This window comes from Triticum dicoccoides, chromosome 3B (genome assembly GCF_002162155.2).
Source record: "Triticum dicoccoides isolate Atlit2015 ecotype Zavitan chromosome 3B, WEW_v2.0, whole genome shotgun sequence".
Lineage (NCBI taxonomy): Eukaryota > Viridiplantae > Streptophyta > Magnoliopsida > Poales > Poaceae > Triticum > Triticum dicoccoides.
Window position 1 is genome coordinate 41,903,514 of NC_041385.1, and position 6,743 is coordinate 41,910,256.

A 6,743-nucleotide genomic window follows, 5' to 3' on the forward strand; every position below is an offset into this window, starting at 1 on the left:
GTCGTCCCATGCGCGCTCACCGGCCAGCTCCATAAGACGCCCGTGGCGCCATCGATCTCGGCTCCATCCTCAGCCTCTACCTCACCATGTACGGCGTCACATCGTTCAATCAGGGAGTGCTCACGCTCACTGGCCGCAAAAAGGAGGCTGACAAGCTGCAGACCACCGAAGGGTGATCACAGTTCACACGAGGCTTCTTCTTCGGCTGTGTCTCCAGCACCGTGTGGGCTTACTTCCACCTCTATGTGCAGATGATGTGATCTCTTCTTGGTGGTTGCTTGAACGTGTCTATGTATACATGAATTTACATTTTTTTCTTCACAATCTTTGCATGGATTGATGATATTATAACATGTGAATGGTTAATTTCTTAAATGTTGCGCGCATAAACCAAAACCAATCAGAAATACACGGCGTTGCAAACTAGCATAACTTATAACTTAGATGGCTAAATTCCTTTCATGGCATCTGCCCACTCGTATTCAAGTTCTAGACTTGACTCGTATTTTTTGAATTTATTCCATACTTTCTGGCGATATCCCTTTAGTGGTATAGCGTGCCCGTCTACTACGAAAGTGTTTCCAGCCACTTCGTTAATCTCAAGATCTGCTTCCTCAGAGTTGTGCATGTGTGCATTCATTTGGGTGACTATGCGTGTGTCAACATGAGTGTGTGTCGATACTATTTTTTTTAAAGAAGAAATTACTGGTCGTTCGGAAGTAGATATCCGAACATCCCTTTGGATCATGGATCCGCGTCTTTTGTATGATGACCCGTTTCTATTTTGAGCTGCTACTCTTCGTCACCTTGTGATCAAGCCGCCGGTTCCCCACTCACATGCCCTGCCTCCGACTCGACTTGCCTCCCTGGGGATTTAGGGCTAGTTTGGTTCGCTTCCACGTCGCAGGGTGCCTGGCAAGGAGCTTCCCTGTAGGCTGCCTGGTGCTTGTCTGGATGGGATCGTGAGAATTTACATACGAGCCTGGCATGGATCAGCCAGGCATGAGATTAGCCTGCCAGGCATCCCCGTCCATCCGCCTGGACGGCTGGCAACACCAGCCTGGTACCGATCTTGCAGCTTATAGATGAGTTATGGGCTGATTTCCTCGCTCCATGGACACGTGGTGGTGGTTGTATATTCATACATTTTTGTTTGATCAAGGGGAAAATTAATAGTGGCTACACACAAGTAATGACATAACTGTACTGGAAATAACTGGCACATAAGTAATGACGTACTCCGGCCGGTCTACATATTGATGGTGGTAGTCACTTTATAACATGGGTGAGTTCAATCACTTGGGGCATGGCGTGATCGATCAACATACGCAAGTGACTTTTGTCATCTCTACTACAAGTAAAATCCACCCTTTGTCTCGCTCCTTCTCCATTCTTCACAAACCTCCCCAGTCGTCACACACACACTCACTAACACTACCCACAACCCGAAATTACTGTTGCGGTGAAATCTGGATCAGCTCTAAACCTTTGCTAGAGAAATCATTGTCAACATTGCTGCGAGCATATAGATGTCATACTTTCTTCTCTTGGCCACACTATGTTAGGAGTAGGAGGCATCGGGAAGTTGGCAAGATGTGATTGCAGTGCTTGGAATGTTAGGAGGGCTAGGGAGGACGTTTGGGTCATCTGTCATCCAGTGAAGTATTTGAGGGCGGGGATTTGGTGCTTGTTCCTCCTCTGCTAGCCTTCAGATGCTTGTCTAGTTCTGGTGGTAACGGTCTGGGCCGAAGGATGATGAAGTGGTAGTGTTGTTTCTCTGGTCTGTCTACCTGCCTGTTGTCCCTAAGGTTCAATCGAAGCAGGTGTATGGGCTGAGAGCCAAAATCATCCTATAATATCCAACAGGTGGGCCTAGACCTGAAAATAAAGAAAAAAAATGTGCAATTTTATATAGCTGTCAACCAAGGGATGGCATTTCTATATGCTGTATAAAAGTAATTTACGGGCTAATCATAAAAGACTTAGCTATAAAATTCAACAATAATAAAAATCATTCAGCCATTGAGTAAACTTACTAAACAATCACAACCAATAGATCTTCAAAAGAGTCCATTAACATTAGAGTTCAAAAGTATTTCGCACCAATGCCCTTTATTAAGAAAGATTATGCAAACATGCTCGTATATGATAGAACATATATCTTAAGAAATACCAAGAAAATCATGGCTCAGTCATCCCAAATTTTGTCAGAGGTTTATTAAGAAAATACTAAATTTGAAGCATTGAGTCATTGGCATACATAGAAGTAAGAAACTTCCTTAGCTAGGTCGGAAAACCCATTCTTTTTCGTTTCGAATGTACTCCCCAAAGGGTATCGTGATTGCATTGTTGGGTACACTCACTTCAGGTTTGCAATTATACTTAAATTTTCACTAAGCTGTCTTGTTTGTACCTGAATATAAATTATATCTGGAATAATAGGAAGGGGTTGTGCCCTTTGAGTTACAATCAGATATAGGAAGAAATTCATTGCAAGATCAACGTAATAACTGCTCCATATTTCGAGCAATTGACAAGAACTACTACCATTGGGGTTTACCTCCCAGAAAACAACACATTTTTGACTCCGCAAAACGTACCCCTTGATTGCCAAAATTCCCTAAAAAACTACCATATTCAGTTAGTGATTGTTTTAGGCAATTTAAACGCGTTTATGACAGGCGGGATCTACCCGTCAGGGCTGACATGGCATGAAAGTCAACTCTATTAAGTTTGACCATTAAGTTAATGGCTATGACAGGTGAGGCCCACATGTTATCCCTGATAACGATTTCTCTCTAGGGCAGTTAGCTAGTCTTGCAACTTCATGGTCGGGAACAGGAGGACCTCCTTGAAATTCTGAGAGTCCATCAGCAACATGGTGAGGCGATCAATCCCAAGACCCCAACCTCTAATCGGCGGCAGGCCTTACTCAAGTGCAGTGCAGAACGTTCCGTCCATGGCCATCGCTTCATTTTCATCGTGTTGATGGTCATTGCGCTCATCAAACCGCTGCATGTGCACAACGGGGCCTTTCAACTTATGCGTTTTGATAAACAACTCAAACCCTTCGGCCAGTCTAGGTTGGGCCTCGTTCGTGTGGGACATGGCCAGTGGGCTCATGATCTCTAGATGGTTGGTGATGAACGTTGATAAAGAAGGTTGTATGCTTTAATTGATTCAGAGGATAAAGGTTCCAATATGCCTTACTTGATATTTGATACAAAGGCTATAGGTTCCAACATCCCTTTTGAAAAAAAAACTAAGGGATGACTGTAGGTGAGATTTTACATCTACCACCTCTCCCATTGGCGCAGAGACCGCCCTTATAACTGGAGTGGCACATGGGTCCCACGCTACAGGTAGTGCCAGGTCATTGAGACCGCAAGCTGCTCAAGAACCCGTACATGTAAATAGATTGCTTCTAGCACTTCATCATAGCGTCTATAAAAGCAAGGCCCCCTCTCTCCAAAAATCAGAATCCACTTCTCCGGTGCCTACTCATCTCACGAACATGCACTGCCTCAGGAATCCACATCTCGTAAGGCAATGCTCTTGAAATCCAGATCAGATCTCAAACTTTTTGATCCACCAATTGCAAAATGGTTGCTAGGTTGATGTATTTTCCCTAGCTATCATGTGTAAAAGTAGGAGGCATCGGGAGATCTAGAACCACATCTGTGAACCGCCATAGACTACATTGATTGCTGCTCTCCAACGTCGGGTCTTCGTTGTTCGCTGGAGACGCGCGTGTCTGTTGGCGCAGGTCATGAAGTCGAGGATGCATCTTACCCGGTGCTTTTCCGCGAGAAATGCACCTACACAAAATCGATCGAGGACTATCGATCACATATGTGGAAGCTAGCCTCAATTACGCCAACCGGAGGTTGAAGCGAAACACATGCCAACATGCTGATCCGATCTCGACGAGAACACATTCATGCGATGCAGGATTGTTTGTAGCAGGTGCGATACAAACTGACCTAGACTATGACACATACAATGAGGTCGTGCCAATTCGCCATGATTATCCGATAGTGTTCATACTCAACATGCTACAGCATCACCGATGTCATCATCATCCTTCTCCACGCTACACGTTATGACCAGAAAATTGACCATTGATTGAGTGTCTGTCACGAGTGAGGGAGTCCTGGATTAGGGGGTATCCGGACATTCAGACTATATACATTGTTCGGACTATTGGAGCGTGAAGATACAAGACTCAAGACTCTGTCCCGTGTCCGGAAGGGACTCTCCTTTGCGTGGAAGACAAGCTTGGCGATCCGGATATTGTGTTTTCTTCCTTGTAACCGACTCCACGTAAACCCTAGTCCTCTCTGGTGTCTATATAAACCGGAGAGGTTGGTCCTTAGAAGACCGATCACAATTACAATCATAATCATCATAGGCTAGCTTCTAGGTTTAGCCTCTACGATCTCGTGGTAGATCTACTCTTGTATGTACTCATATCATCAATATTAATCAAGTAGGAAGTAGGGTTTTACCTCCATCGAGAGGGCCCGAACCTGGGTAAACATTGTGTCCCTTGCTTCCTGTTACCATCAGCCTAAGATGCACAGATCGGGACCCCCTACCCAAGATCCACCGGTTTTGACACCGACAACGAGCTCACGACCCAACCTCATCCCATAGATGCAACAACAATTGAATCCCATGGAATTATCCCATTCGGCAGATCCGCAACCACCGCCGCACCCTTGTGGATGCAATTAGCAAAGGGAAACACCAGAATATGAACGCCTCTTCGGCAGCAAAGAAGAAATGATCTTTAAAGAAGTGTTGCATCTATTTATCTCGAACCATGTCACTCGCATCTCTTTCGGACACCCAGAGTAGCTTGGAGATCTCCTCCCGTAGCCACCCGCATCGCCTCCCCACGTGACGCCACGGGGCTAACCCTAGCGCGTTAGAGGCTCCTTTCCACTTATGCCTCCCCTTCCGCTGTTGCTGTCGGCGTAGGCTGTGGTGGCAGCGGCCCTGTCGCCGAAGGAGGCTGGGTGTCTGGACACAGCGGCAACATCCTGGTGTGGCTGGGGCATGGCCAAATGGGAGATTGCACGTAGCGACCAGGGCAGAGTCCCCTGGTCATGTGGCGGCAGCGCTCGCCTCCATGGCCATGGTAGCCCGCATGTTCTCCTATGATGGACGATGTGGCAGCAGCCATGGATCTGGTCCCCACCTAGATCCATTCTTGATTTTTCCCGTGGCCAACGAGCATCGCATTGAGGGGTTGGCATGGGAAGCTGCTTCCCTACGGGCGTTCTGACGGCTGCGTGTGCCGTCACGGCCCGGCTCAGCTCGGGTCCAACCAGTTGAGGGTTCAGAGTGACGCGAATGTCGGTGAAAATCGTGTTTACCAGGATTGTGGTGGGCGATGTTGGGGTCTTGTACGGCGACTCCTTGTCGAAGGCATTGTCGGTTGAAATCGTCATCCTAGATTTGGATCTCCTAGATTGGATGACGGTCGTGCCTTCGGGGCCATTTTTACTTTTAGGGGCATCATTTTGGAGAAGGTGCAGGCTGGAGGAGACAAGAGGAGGAGTGTTGTTGAATCTACCGCAGCAGCGATGATGGTGGGTCTTACTGACGGGGCACAACGGAGTATCATGGATGGATGCGTGGTGACGAACGCGCGTAGGATGGTGGCGTTGTCTGGCGTCATGGTGGTGTCGATAGCAGAATGGCTTGGTAAGGTGAATGTGTTATTGGAGGTATAAGGAAAGAGCAGGGAAAAAAGATTGAAGGAATCGTGTCAATCAATGTGGTAAATAATTATCATAATAAATTAAAAGCATTTGGGAGAGCTGGGGCGCCGCCACGGGGGTCAGGGCGGCGGTCTGCCCGCAGGCAGAGCCGACTTGGTCATTGCCGGCTTGGATGGGCGTGAGTGGCCGACCCGCACACACATCGGTCCTCCATTCTCCACCCTAAGCTTACTAGTTGGGGCCTGCGGCCAGAAAGAGGGATTGCACATGGTGCTGAGAGCGTGGCCGGCGGGGTCGGGGTCGCCGCCGCCATTGGCAGCTGGTGTAGGGGAGAGGGGTCGGGGTTGCCGCCGGCATTGACGGCTGGTGGAGGGGAGAGGGGTCGGGATCGCCGCCGCCATTGGAGGCTGGTGGAGGGGAGAGGGGCCGGGGTTGCGAGAACTACCCGAAGCTGCCATAAATCCTGCAGGTATGAAGGCCACTGTCCAGTCTATATATTGTCCATAGTCACTTTTTTTTGCGGGATAGTCACTTTATAATATGGTGAGTTAAATCACTAGGAGCATGACAGGATCTATCAACATATGCAAGTGACTTTTGCCTTTTCTGCTACATTTTGTTACAATCTAACAGGGGCCTGTGTACCGGCTCGCTGGTAATGCAAAAATCCTACACTTACGGAAAACCACCATGGACTGATCTCCTGGTAATGTGGCTAATATTCATGATCACACACATGCCAGTACTTTTACATCCTCTATCTATAAATCCCCACCCTCTGCCTTCTTCATTCTTCACCAACCTCCCGACCTTCACACACGCACACACACACACTAGCTAACACACTATCCCAAAACCCAAAACATATACCATAGTGCGGCGAAATCTGGATCAGCTCTAAAGCTTCAATAGAAAAAACACAGCCAATGTTGCTGCAAGCATATAGATTATTTTCCCTCTCTCTTTGCCTCCCCAATCCTTCCGACACTGTGCCCTCCTTGCATCGCTCGCCAC